This window comes from Pleurodeles waltl, chromosome 2_1 (genome assembly GCF_031143425.1).
Source record: "Pleurodeles waltl isolate 20211129_DDA chromosome 2_1, aPleWal1.hap1.20221129, whole genome shotgun sequence".
NCBI lineage: Eukaryota > Metazoa > Chordata > Amphibia > Caudata > Salamandridae > Pleurodeles > Pleurodeles waltl.
In genome coordinates this window covers 590,174,790-590,187,810 of record NC_090438.1, presented here as the reverse complement: position 1 = coordinate 590,187,810, position 13,021 = coordinate 590,174,790, and positions in this window count along the sequence as shown.

The following is a 13,021-nucleotide window of genomic DNA, read 5'->3' as shown; positions in this document are numbered from 1 at the left end:
CCAAAAGCACCGCCGCAACAGACACCGCTGCAAGCACCGCCACTGGCCCCGCGGCATCCTCGGATATAGGCACCACCGCTGACATGGCTACCATCCCCAGTGGTCAGTCGTCTGAGGCTGGAGGAGAGTTCCTGGACCCTGGGCAGCTTCCATGAGGCATTTATTCCATCACTGTTTCCACCTGCAGGTGGAAGGTGCAGCCACAGCAGTGTGGGGTATGTCGCTGCCTCCATGGCGTATCATGCTACCTGAACCTCGCAAATCTCGTGGCACACACACCCAGGTGAGGGAATTGTACCGGCCACACTGCAAGTGGAGCACTCTGGGCACCAGGCCCCCTCCAGAACCAGTGGAGAGATACATCCGCTACCTCAGTCTTTGGCAGGATGAAGCACTCTGGGCACCAGGCCCTCTCCAGAACCAGTGGAGAATGACATCCACTACCTCAGTCCTTGGCAGGATGAAGCACTCTGGGCACCAGGCCCCCTCCTGAACCAGTGGGGAGATACATCCACTACCTCAGTCCTTGGCAGGATGAAGCACTCTGGGCACCAGGCCCCCTCCAGAACCAGTGGAGAATGACATCCACTACCTCAGTCCTTGGCAGGATGAAATACTCTGGGCACCAGGCCCCCTCCAGAACCAGTGGAGAGGTACATCCACTACCTCAGTCCTTGGCAGGATGAAGCACTCTGGGCACCAGGCTCCCTCCAGAACCAGTGGAGAATGACATCCACTACCTCAGTCCTTGGCAGGATGACATACTCTGGGCACCAGGCCCCCTCCAGAACCAGTGGAGAGGTACATCCACTACCTCAGTCCTTGGCAGGATGAAGCACTCTGGGCACCAGGCCCCCTCCACGACCAGTGGAGAATGACATCCACTACCTCAGTCCTTGGCAGGATGAAATACTCTGGGCACCAGGCCCCATCCAGAACCAGTGGAGAGGTACATCCACTACCTCAGTCCTTGGCAGGATGAAGCACTCTGGGCACCAGGCCCCCTCCACGACCAGTGGAGAATGACATCCACTACCTCAGTCCTTGGCAATATGAACTACTCTGGGCACCAGGCCCCCTCCAGAACCAGTGGAGAGATACATCCACTACCTCAGTCCTTGGCAGGATGAAGCACTCTGGGCACCAGGCCCCCTCCCCAACCAGTGGAGAATGACATCCACTACCTCAGTCCTTGGCAGGATGAAGCACTCTGGGCACCAGGCCCCCTCCAGAACCAGTGGAGAAAGACATCCACTACCTCAGTCCTTGGCAGGATGAAGCACTCTGGGCACCAGGCCCACTCCAGAACCAGTGGAGAACAACATCCACTTGAGAGACTGTGGCTTTGCACTCCCCAGGATAAAGCAATGGGCAAACCACCCACTGGAGAGACTTGAGAGACTGTGGATTTGCACTCCCCAGGATAAAGCAGTGGGCAAACCACCCACTGGAGAGACTTGACAGACTGTGGCTTTGCACTCCCCAGGATACATCAATGGGCATGGAGCCCACTCGTGCAGCAGTGGCATCGTGCGTTCATCAGGCTGAGGTGCCCCCCGCCCCCTCCTCCTGAGGTACCTGTATATTTTCAATCTGATGCCCCCGGAGTGTTCTCTCTGTTTCCACTCAGGTATCATGTGTGGGCCTCGCCCATGCATTTTGGGCCCAGTGGTCCACGAATAATGATTAGTATACTATCTGGACTTGTGTAGTTGGTGTACATATTTGTATATTCTGAATTTTGACTTTGGAATAATGGATTTTTCTTGATTAGAATGGTTACAATCATTTCCTTTTGTCCTTGCGTTCTTCCAGGGGGTACAGGGGTGTATATGTAATGTTGCTGCATGTATTTGTGTGTATGTAGTTGTGGGTGAGGGTGGTAGTGTTGCGTGTTGCGTGTGCGTGTCACTCTCTTTCCTCCCCCCTCCCCTGTGTTGTAGGTGCAGTACTCACCGTGGTCGCCGCCCCCGCTGTTCGTACTCCTGGTAGAAGAGGAGGTAAACCAACATGGGCAGTACGTGTAGTTCGGGCTCCATGGCATCCTGGTTTCTCGTTGGGTGTCGAGAGATGAGTATTTTCTCTTCTTTGTACTGTTTCCGCCGTGCTTTGGATAGTGTTGGTTCTGCCCCGGAAAAGGTGGCAGATAGGCCTCTTGTAATAGGGTGGGCGGTACTTTGTCTCCCACCTGTCTGTTGGCGGTGACCGCCCCGCTCTTTGTTTCTACCGCTGTGGCGGTCGGAGTGTTAAAGTGGCTGTCTATGTTGGCAGTTTCCGACACGGTCGTAACCATAGGGTTGTAATGAGGGCCATAGTGTTTTAAAACCAGATGTGAGGTAGGGGACGCAGAGGAATTGGTAATGGAAATCGTAGTCCTGATTCAAATACTGTAGTGGTTCACAATGATGTACAGGCAATAAAGTGAGTGTTGCCTTGTCACTCTTGTGGAGCAGTCGGACACTGGAAGCAGGAATGTCCGATGATTGTACAGGAAGGTGTTGTTCAGCAAAAAGGTAACATAAATTCTTTCCAAAACATGAGAGGACCAAGAATGAGAGGTCATAATCCGAATTTTCATAACAATGTAAATCAAATGCAGAATTTTCAACCCATGCAGCAGGTGCAAATGCCACCTGTACAAATGACGCAGATGCAGCCATGCAACAGCAGGTTCAAATGGTACCTAGACAGCAAATTCAAATACCTCAAGCCCCAATGGAACAGCAGCAGATTACATTTTTATAAGTAAAACGTTTTTCTCTGAAAGTGCAAAAAGCATGCGCATTTTCAGTACATTCACATCTGCTCCCAATTTTACCACTGGAAAGTTGAAAAGTCATTAATCATCTCGCAAACGCAATATTGGAGTTGAATTGTTGATACATTTAACAAACGCACTGTATGCACGAGCTGCCTTATGCACTAATTAATATGTTGGCTGACGTTTTCAGAGGTATTTTTTAGAATTTCCAGCTCGTAACTTTATGGACCTGATAAAAATATGAAAATTATTTTTGTCTTTCCTGACAAGCATACTGAGTTCCTAAGATAAACAAACAGCAATGAATAGAAAATCTCTTCAGCTAATGGAAAATTGGAGTTTAAAATGGGACATTACCATTGTTGTAGAACAGAGTTGTTGTTTCCACTAGCAGGTTAAGATTTAACAGAAAAAATAAATCAACTTTCTACTTTAAGGGGTATTATCACCAGATATTCCACTCTATTGTTGGAAGAACTTAACCAGTGAGTGTTTGAAATTCGTATTCACTATATTCCCAATGGATATAACAATCTTGCAACTCTACTGTCTAATGTTAACAATTACATTTATTTTATAATTAATGTAATGGATCAGATGAATCACCAGTAAGAAGCTATGTTTGCTAGTTTTAGGCCCACTGGCGTAACGAAACTTGAGAGGGCCCCCTGCGAAAATCTTGGAAGGGAACCGCTCCTCGGCCCACCACCTTGCAGTGGGGGCTGCGGGGGGCTAATGCTACACCACTGCATAGGCCTTCACTACAAGTTTGTAGGAATACGTTAGGGCATTTGCTGCATGTGGCAAATACTATTACCCCTAGGTGACGTATTAACCACATGTGTTATATTCAGCCTTTTCAAGTTTTCAACAGGAAATGAGGCATAACATGCTAAACCGGGTTTTAACTCAATGATTTCTGCATCTTTTGCATTTTTTGGACCTTTTACCTAGTTTAAGTTTGGCAGGTTTGACTTGCTGGATTTTTTAAGGGAGAAACGGTGGGAGTGTGCTAATCATCACCAGACAAATACATGTTTGACCATGGAGCAGAATTTCGCTTTTAAATATTTATGATGGAGTTAACATAATAATAAAAATAACAAATTAACTCAAAGTTATAAAATGGTAATTAAAATAGACAAATTTGCACAAGTTACCAAATTTCTTTGATCTTTAGATTGGAATCTCACACCCTTGTTGTGAACTGATTATGACCTCACGTATTACAACGCTGATAACATGTTCTGTTACATCATTGATAACATCACTGATTACAACGGAAATGACATCATTGACAACAACACTTTACATGGGGTGATGACTTATAGTTACTTGAAATACATATAGCTTTTGAATTTCAGTGTTTTTTTATTTCAATGTTACATTTAAATAGATATTTTCACCTATTATGTCACCTTAACCTTTTTTCAGTTACTTTCAGTTTTTTTTTAAAATGCAATGTAAGATATTATTACCATACCTACCTATAACATCACTTTCACTTTCACTTCTGTTTTAATTATTCAGTATACATATGTTACACAGTGGCAGTCCACTTTCACAGGAAGAGGCTTTTTTTGTTCTGCTAATAGCATTGGAGTCTTGATGAATCTTCACAAAAATTTCCAAAAGAAAAGTTCGTGCACCTCAGCTCCTTCCTGAAAGGTTTTAGAGAATCTGTTAGAAATGTGGTCTCTGGTTGGCAGTCAGTTTGTACTCTGTCCAAGCAGGGACCCTCAGTCTAGTCAAGGTAAGGGAGCTACAGTCCTAAGACAACCCTGCCCACCCCCCTGGTAGCTTGGCACAAGCAGTCAGGCTTATCTCAAAGACAATGTGTAAAGTATTTGTAGCAATACACACAGTAATACAGTGAAAACCCTACAAAATGGACACCACACCAGTTTAGAAAAATAGCCAATGTTTATCTAAATCAAACAAGACCAAAACGATAAAAATCCAAAATACATCAAGTCAAGTTATGAATTTTTAAATATTAAACTTCAATATAGCACTTAGAAACACAAGTGCTTCAATTTGATGATATCACGGCATTCTGATGGAGTTGTTCCCAACAATCGGATGCTAATGACGTCGGTCATGGAGTCACATGGACCCCCAGGTACAGTACCTTGTGAAAATGAGGAAACAAGCCAGTGTCGGGGATCAAGGCGTCGCTGGATCAGGTGCGGTGTTGGTTCGGGTACTGAGGAGCGAAGGAGTGGCAAGAGGGAGAGGGAGAGGCTGCAGGTCATGTCCATAGGCCAGGCACTGTGGCCAAACCCACACTGTGCATAACTTGGGTAGGCCAACCAGCGTGCAAGAGTAAAGGCCGAGCCTGGTTCTGTGTTGGTGCCCGAAGGAGTTTGTCTGCTGGGCCATGCTCAAAACTTGGCCCTACAACCCACCCCATGCCATGCATCGCCAAATGCAGCATGCAAAGCTCACAAAGTTCTACTCTGCAGAATTCCGTGGAGTTGATTTAAACTCCATGGGATTCCACAGAGGCAAAGTTCTGTGAACGGCAGAATGCCACTGCCACCCGCCCTGGTGGCACCCTGTCCTGAATGCGCCCTATTATATGAACGCTAGGCAGGGTTGGGCCTAGTTAGCCGGCCCGACCCTGCTTAGCTCTTCTGAGATCAGGGGCATTCAGGACAGGGTCCTAGGCAGCAAAGGCTTCTGTTTCAGGCCTCTTGTGCACTGGCCTGCCCCGTGTGCAGTGCACAAGGGGTCTGAAACTGCAAGCAGCTAAAGCTGCTGTTTTGGGCCTTTTGTGCACCAGCCTGCCCTGTTGTGTGCACACAGAAGAGAAAGAGAAGGGTGTTACCTGGGTCCAGGTAGACTCTAGGGTTCCTGTTCCGACTTGTCAGCGGAATAGCTCTCTGCCTCCATTTGCCCCCTGCTCCTGGGCTATCCCTGGCTTCTGGTGGAGGGAGGACAGGATACGGAGCTGGCACCGGCAGCAGCTCCATGCCACTGATGTGGGGCCGAGAGTGCCCACTGCAGCCCAGTTATGGGCCACATAGAGCAAGCGCAGACTGTCTGTGCTTGCACTGTGTGGCCCATAACTGGGCTGCAGTGTGCACGCAGTGAGCTCCACTCCGCTGGTAGGGCTAGCGGAGTTTTTGATTGAACTTCACGCTCCAAGCAGAGCACCAAAGAAACTCCATAAGCTCCACCAGAGGAGCTCGCTGCTTACCTCATTAGCCACTCATGATGGGGTTGGCTGGAGGGCCTGACACTAGGTCAGGCCCTGTGGCCAATCCTCTTCTGCACACAGCCAAAGGCTGGGGGATTGGTTTTTCCAGATGTAAGGTAGGGTAAGGTCTTGGCTGTAGACAGGGTATTCTTTTGGCCATCATGTGTTGGCTGGAGATCCTGGGTGCAGGCCCTGTGGCCATTCCTCCCCAATGCATAGCTGAAGGTTGGAGGCTTGTGTTTGGTGCTGGGCAAACCCCCTATTGCACACAGTCAAAAGCTATGCTCAGTAAGTGAGTAGGATAAATACTATTTAAAAAAATGAATTTACTGAAAAAGAAAGGTTAAAGTGTCTGGAATGCTAAGTATGGTAATAAGGTCTTACTTTACATTAAAAACCCTAGAAATTGCAGACAAAAACTATGTTTAAAGTGGCATTGTAGTTAGGTATGGTAATGGTACCTTACTTTAGGATTATTAGTTTAAGTGGATGGTAATTCTCCTCATGTAATAATGCCACTATTCCTGATTAGGTCCAGTTAGGTCTTAACAATTTAAACCTGAGTTTAGTCCTTGGTAGCTATATCACAAAGCAGACAGGCTTAACGTAGGAGAGATCAATGCCAAGCAGTAAAAAATCGGCAAATAGACACCAAACTGAAAAAGTCTGATGTAGGAAACTGGATTTATATTGTTCCAAAGAATATAATTTTCCAGTGCTAAAAAGTGCAACGCACCAACTGTTGGTATCTGATTGTGCTATACCGGGTCAAAGTCAAATGTTATAGCTGACTGCAATGAAGCGTGAGTCAGGTACAAGGACCAGTATTGGTCTGATGGAAAATCTTACCTTCTTTCTCAGAACCGCCTTTAGAAGTTTAAGGTCCTCACTGGGAACTAGGCAGCTTGCTATCATAGAGATGGGTTCCACGAGGCAGGATTGCTGTTGGATGAAGTCCTGCTGAAGCCATTTACTTTAGGTTAGGACTCACTCTAACAGGATATAATTCAGATGCCATTGGAACTGGTCAGCTGGGCTCTTAGGGAAAATGGGCTTCGTGCAGCTTTTGTGTCCCTGTATCTTAACAGAGGCTATCTAACTAGCTATTAGAATCCACCCTTCTGTCCTGGGTTCAAGTAGGAGCAGGTCGAGTCTTGGGATGTCTCTCCAGCAGGTTACAGCAGATGCAGTACCCTTTCTGAGGTCTGGGTTCAGCAGTTGTAGGTCTTCTTCTGTTTTCCTCAGGTCCAGGAGTGTTCTGATGAAGGTAGACACGGGTGCCACTTCGGTGCCTGGAACTAGCTTGTGGGTAACTTCCTAACCATTATGGCAAAGTTACCATAAGCAACCACACCCAATTTGACATAATTTCATCGGGGGTTGGCTCTAAACAACCCAACAGTGCCCTGCTCCACCAAACTCCAACATGGTTGAATCTTACCTTGATCAGAAGTCTGGACACTCCTGAGGTGTCTCTAGAGAAATGAGAAACCCCCCTTTGCAAAACTAGATCTGGCACAGGTAGTCTCCCCTTTAGGGATGGTGAGCCCCGGCTATTTTGACAATGACACAAACAGGCTTAGGTATGCGTTGCATCCCTCTGTGACATGGGCTGACCCTTTGAAGCTATATCTGTTGATGAACACAGCTCCAAGGCCATCCTGTCAGGAGTAGATCATGTCTCCTCCCAGCCAAGATCCTTTTGTTCCATTTCCTAAGACAAATCATATTTTCAAGCCAGCTGCGAGGTGACAGTTTGGGATTGCATTAGAAGGAACTACTGCTGGCTTTAGGCAGGAAAATACCAACTTTCTTAAAGTGGAATTTTCAAAATAGTAATTTAAAATTTGACTTTACCATCAGGTCATCCACACTTTATAAATGACGACACAAACGAGAATTTGTCTATAGCATTGTGTTTAAATGTAATATGGCCAAATGCCCAAAGATTCACTGGTGGATAATCAATTGTGAGCAGAAGATGTGACCGTCCTCACAGATTTTTTGGAATAGTCTTTGGAGTTAAGCCTCAACCTTCTTTCAAATATACCTCTGAAATTCTCAATAGGTGCGCTCAGCTTTTATAATGATTAACAGGTAGTAATACTTATACCACATACTTTAGTAATTTGTAAATGATACATTACATAACTTTCAATATGCACAATTATGCTTGCCTCCAGGGTTTCCATGCTATGGACTCACAAATGTATTCTCAGTAACTCTGCTGTATATGACTATGGTGTTATCAGTGATATCAAATTTATATGTCATCAATTATGTTGATTAACATGTCATACATGGCAAGAGTGATACTTAGCTTAACTATAACTGGTACATTTATTTTTTTAAATCTTTCTAAAATAGTTTTTATATCATTACAAGAACTAACTATAATGTAAATATAACCATACATATATATATATATTTTTTAATATACATATTCACTTATAAAAACCAAACCTGTTAAAGTGATCTCAAGAAACTATAACTCGTGCCATAAGGTAACCATAACTCGCGCTCCAACATTTTTTTGTCACAAATTTTACTGAATATATTTAATTCATGTTACCAATGATGTTATCAAAGATGTCATGAGTGCCATACTTTGTGGGTTAATTAGCAGTGCATGGCAAGGCCGTGAGTTGTAGTTACCTTAGGGCACAAATTATAGTTTTGAGATAACTTTAAGTATAACAGGTCAATTTCTATGTTTTTTTTCTGTTTAAAATGTGAGCCCAACTATAACATCCCTGTAATCTTTGGCTTTTTCAATGAATTTCTATGGTTTTTATAAAGCATAGTCATTTTTATGACCATACTTTAATTTAATCACCCCCACACATGGCTTTTGGTTGTGCTTGGCACTGGTTGGTTGCATGTCCCAATCCCCTATAAGCACCAAACCTTGTGCTGTGTACAGACTTCAGCTGTGTATGGCGGAGCTTGCTGCAAGGCCAGGCCTGCAGCCAGAACCTAAAGCCAACCCCTCTAACCATCAACCCAACACTCTACACAGCCCTTTGGAGTTGGTTGTGGCCTCTCTCTTGCTGTGAGAATAGGTGTGAGACGGTGTATCTGGAGTGAATGTGGCTGGGAGAGTGTCTGTCTGGGTGTGAGAGTGGGTTCATCAGTGTCTTAGTGGGTGTGTCAGTGTGGGTCTGTTAATGGGTACGTGGGGGGCTGAGTGGGTTCAAGAGGTTCTGAGTGGGTGCATGAGTGTCTGAGAGTAACCTTTAGGCCATTGGTGAAGCCTTACTCTAGAGAGAGAGAAAGAGAGAGAGTGATAGGACTGTGTGGGGAACCTCAAGAACCTTGTGGTCCTAGCCAGCTCCCTGCATACTGCGGGAGCTAGCATTGTTTCCACAAGCAGGGAGCTGCTTAAAAAAGCAATGTTTTCCTCAGTTTCTCTGCACACCCGTTTGTGTGCAGAGAAACAGATGAAAACTCTGCTTTCTGTCTCCAGGAGCTGTTGGACAGCTCCCGCTGTCAGAAAGCAGACTTTGTTTGCTTTTGCTTGGTTGTAGCTGTCAGCTCCTACCATGCAAACCAAACAGCTATGTCCCAGGGGTGGATACCACCGGACATAGCAGGAGCTGGATCTGGGGGTCCCCAGGGCCATTACTGGCTCCAAGGAGAATTGCCCTGGGGTCATGGTGGTCCCCTGGTTTCGGGTGTCTGCTACCCCTTTACTCTAATATTGTGGCACCGGGGCTGCGGAGGGGCCTTGCTGACACCCATCATTTTTGGTTAAATCCTCAGGGAGCTGGTGGTCCCCAGGGCTGCAGGGAAGTAAGACGGTCCCCTGCATCGTATTAGTTTAAAGCCACAGAGATGTGGTGGTCCCCATGGTTGTGGGAGGGCTGAGGGGCCCCCCTATATGTGTTTAGTGCCAGGTGCCCCCGCATCAATTTTGATAAAAGCCCCAGGGAGTTGGCAGTCCCTGGGGCTGCGGTGGAGGCTGTGCAGCCCCCCCATTCAAAATGTAATTGCCCCCGGGACCTGGCCTGGCCTTACAAAACAAGCACAAGAGCCCACACTTTAAAAAAAAAAAAAATCATTGGATCCACGCTTACATTTAAAAAAAAAAATGCTTTTTAAGCCCTAGTAGTATATATTTACTGAAAGAAACAAATGTCAGAGGGACGTTATAATTGGGCTCATATTTCACTTGTACAAAACCATTGAAATTCAGCAGTGATAGTTACCTGAAATAACCATAGGTTATGCCTTCGCAATGCACTGCTTATGGCTTGACATATTACATTACTCATGACATGGTCAATGACATCACTGATGACTTCTCAAATGGTGAGTGAGTGCGTACATGAATGCCTCTATTGGTGAGTAAGTGGGTACATGCATGTATGTATGTGTTAGTGACTGAGGGCATGAGTGGTGTATTTGGATTAAGAGCATCAGTTTGTGTATGGGTGTGTGAGTGAGTGTATGAGTGGTGTATGGGTCATTGCCTGAGCACGAGTGGTGTATGGGTCAGTGAGTGTGTGAGTAGTTACATGAGTGTATGTATGTGTAAGTGACTGAGTGCATGAGCGGTGTATTTGGATTAAGTGCATCAGTGTGTGTATGGGTGTGTGAGTGAGTGTATGAGTGGTGTATAGGTCATTGCCTGAGCACGAGTGGTGTATGGGTCAGTGAGTGTGTGAGTGGTGCATGGGTGATTGACTGAGTGTAGGAGTGGATGTATGGGTGGGGGGTGAGTATGAGTGCAGTATGGGTGATTGACTGAGTGCTTGAGTGCTGTATGTGTGATTGAGTAAGTGCATGAGCGCATGTAGGGGTGGTTGAGTGCATGACTGGTGTTTGGGTGATTGACTGAGGGTATGAGTGGATATATGGACAAGTGAGTGAGTGCATGACTGGTGTATGGGTGAGTGAGAGTTACTGAGTGCACAAGTGGTGTATGGGTGATTGACTGAGTGTATGAGTACATGTATGGATAATTGAGTGAGTGTATAAGTGATGCATGGGTGAGTGAGTGAGTGCATTAGTAGTGTATGGGTGAGTGAGTGTGTGCATGTATGAGTGACTGAGCGCATGAATGGTGTATGGGTGAGTGAGAGTGACTGAGTGCATGAGTGGTGTATGGGTGATTTACTGAGTGTATGAGTACATGAATGTGTGAATGAGTGAGTGTATAACTGATGTATAAGTGAGTGAGCGAGTGAGTGCATGAGTGGTGTTTGGGTGATTGAGTGGGTGCATAAGTGCATTTATGAGTGAGTGAGTGAGTGCATGCGTGGTATATGTGTGATTGACTGAGTGTATGAGGGCATGTATATGCAAGTGAGTGAGTACATGGCTGCTGTATGGGTGAGTGAGTGACTGCATCAGTGGTGTATGGGTTATTGACTGAGTGCATGTATGGGTGAGTGAGTGCATAAGTGCATGTATGAGTGAGTGCAAGCATTTGTGTATGAGTGACTGAGTGAGTTTATTAGTGGTTTTTGGGTGAATAATGTATGGGTGAGTGAGTGAATGAGTGCATGTATGAGTGCAAGCATTTGTATATGAGTGACTGAGTGAGTTTATTAGTGGTTTTTGGGTGAATGAGTGAGTGTATGAGTGGCTATATGTGTGAGTTAGTGAATGAGTGATGCACGCTTGACTGAATGAGTGCATAAGGGGTGCATGGGTGACTGTCTGAGTGCATAAGTGAATGTATTGGTGATTGAATGAGAATATTAGTGCATGCACAGGTATGTGATTGAGTGCATGCATGGGTTAGTGAGTGAGTGCATGAGTGTTGTATTGGTGATTGTCTGAGTGCATGAGTGCATGTATATGCGAGTGAGTGAGTGTACCAGTGTTGTATTGATGACTGATTGAGTGTATTGGTCTGCAAATGTGCTAATAAGTGAATGTATGAGTAAGTGCAAGCATGTTTGCATGAGTGACTGACTTATACAAGTGGCATGTGGGTGACTGAGTGAGTGTATGACTGCATGTATGAGAACCTGAGTTAGTGTATGAGTTATGTGTGCTTAACTGCATGAGTGGTGTATGGGTGATTGACAGTGCATGAGGATGTGTATGAGTGAATGAGTGATTGCATGAGTGGTATATGGGTGATTGAGTGAGTGCATGAGTGTATGTATGTGTGAGTAAATGAGTACATGAGTCATGTATGGGTGATTGACTGAATGCATAAGTGCAGGTATGGGCACATGAGTGAGTGTATAATAGATGTATGCTGAGTGAATGAGTGTATGAGTGGTTTATGTGTGATTGAGTGAATGCATGAGTGTATGTATGTGTGAATGAGTGAGTGAGTGCATGTGTGATGCGTCAACTAATGGAAGAGTATAGCAAGAGTAGTTTATGTCTAAAAACACTATCCAGGGTATTTCTGAACAATATGTATGTGCTTCAAAAACTGTTTTGAGACATCCAATGTTGTTCAACTGCAGCCACTACTGGAAAAACAAAAAGATAAAGACATGTTAGTATTTAATCTTCATAGTAACACAAATATAAGGAGAGTCATTGCTTATACTGTAAGACTGTATTACAATGTATTAAAAATATCATTTTCTCTTTTTTTACTGTTCTCAGCTTTTATACTTTTTCACCTGTAAATGATGATCTGTAAACATCATCATCTTTGAACAGTGGAGAAAAAATGAATGGATTGTTAAAAAAACCTCACAGCTGCACAGTAGATCATTATACATAAGTGATAATATGCACTGCACGGACTACAATTCATTAATCAGTGGTTTTCTCTATAGTCACTATAGTAACCAAAACAAGTATATCATAATATGTTTCTTGAATAATTGTATCTGGTACAATATCAGAAATACATGGAAAGTACTTTTTCAATTTTAAATATCATTCTGATAAACATCCATGGTAGGATATTTGATGCTTAAAGTGCTGATAATCAGTTTATACAAAACCCCATACAGTAATTTTGTTTCTTCAATTAGGATTGGTATGTTGGAGAAACAAAGGGGACTTTTTTTTAGTTTCAAAGGAATTTTATTGTTTCAACTTTGCACTGCGCTAATTAGAGTATGTTCTTCTGGTTTCAG